Source organism: Hypanus sabinus, unplaced genomic scaffold, assembly GCF_030144855.1.
Source record: "Hypanus sabinus isolate sHypSab1 unplaced genomic scaffold, sHypSab1.hap1 scaffold_43, whole genome shotgun sequence".
In the NCBI taxonomy this organism is placed as follows: domain Eukaryota; kingdom Metazoa; phylum Chordata; class Chondrichthyes; order Myliobatiformes; family Dasyatidae; genus Hypanus; species Hypanus sabinus.
The window spans coordinates 1568738-1570147 of NW_026781307.1; positions in this window are offsets into that span (position 1 = coordinate 1568738).

Consider the following 1410-nt stretch of genomic DNA (forward strand, 5'->3'; position numbering starts at 1 on the left):
ATTCTGGATAGCCTCTCCTTTGTTAAGTAGTAACGGTGAACAATTTTAAATTGAATTAAACAGTGAACGGGGCCCTCCTCCGTTTTCGCGGATGTCTGCGAAGGAACGGAGTTTCAGGATGTCTTCTGCATGCATTTCTCTGACATCAAATGAAGCTATTCAATATCCCGGAGCTTACCCGCCTCCGTTCTCCGAACGGCCGCCTCACTCAGCCTCCGTAGGACGTCCTGTGGGACCCGCGGCTGACTGTCGCCCCCGAGACGCAAGGCGATGACGGCCCCGGGGTCTGGCTCCTCCGTCTGGTCCATCAGGCGCCACGCCATGTGCCGAAGGATCTCTTCCCGCTGCTTCTCCGGAGCCGCTGGGAAACACAAACCAATAGTCACCCCATCCCGAGAGACAGATGCTGTGGTCTGGACGAACAGCGATACAAACGGCAGCAGGAACTCAGCGTGCCGGGCGGCATCTGAGTTGGGAACAGGTCTAACCAGTTCCATCTATACCCACTGCATACAAACCTGTTTTTTTTTTAACCATAACTCAATCCGACAATCGCCCTCAACCCGCTCTCATTGGGTACTCTCCCCACACTGTTCCCGTTGCCCCCCGCCACCCCAACTCCCTTGTTCGACCCCGCGCCCCACAGCCCTGGTCGCCTCCACCTGTCACCAACCCGACTCTTCCGCCCTTCCCACCTTCCGTCCATCTGCCTGTGTTACACGTCCTCACCCGGAATGACCTACTTCCTTCACACGACACGCGGCCAAGCCTCTCAACTTTAACCGGCCAGTGGCGACCAAGCAGCCCATCAGAGATAGTCCCGTCAGCCCGTATCCCAGTAAGCGCACCGCTTCCGCGTCGGTCTCCAAACGTTATAACCACGCCCACCTCGGCCAGGCGACCTTGTTCATCAGTCACTGAAAGTAAGCATGCAGGCACAGCGGGCAGTGAAGAAAGCTAATGGCGTGCTGGCCTTCGTAACGAGGGGAGTCGAGTACAGGAGCAAAGAGGTCCTTCTGCAGCTGTACAGGGCCCTGGTGAGACCCCACCTGGAGTATTGTGTGCAGTTTTGGTCTCCAAATTTGAGGAAGGACATTCTTGCTATTGAGGGAGTGCAGTGTAAGTTCACAAGGTTAATTCCCGGAATGGCGGGACTGTCATATGTTGAAAGATTGGAGCGACTGGGCTTGTATACACTGGAATTTAGAAGGATGAGAGGGGATCTGATTGAGTCATATATGATTATTAAGGGATTGGACACGCTGGAGGCAGGAAGCATGTTCCCACTGATGAGTGAGTCCAGAACGAGAGACCACAGTTTAAGAATAAGGGGTCGGCCATTTAGAATGGAGTTCAGGAAAAACTTTTTCACCCAGAGAGTTGTGGATCTATGGGACGCTCTGCCTCAGA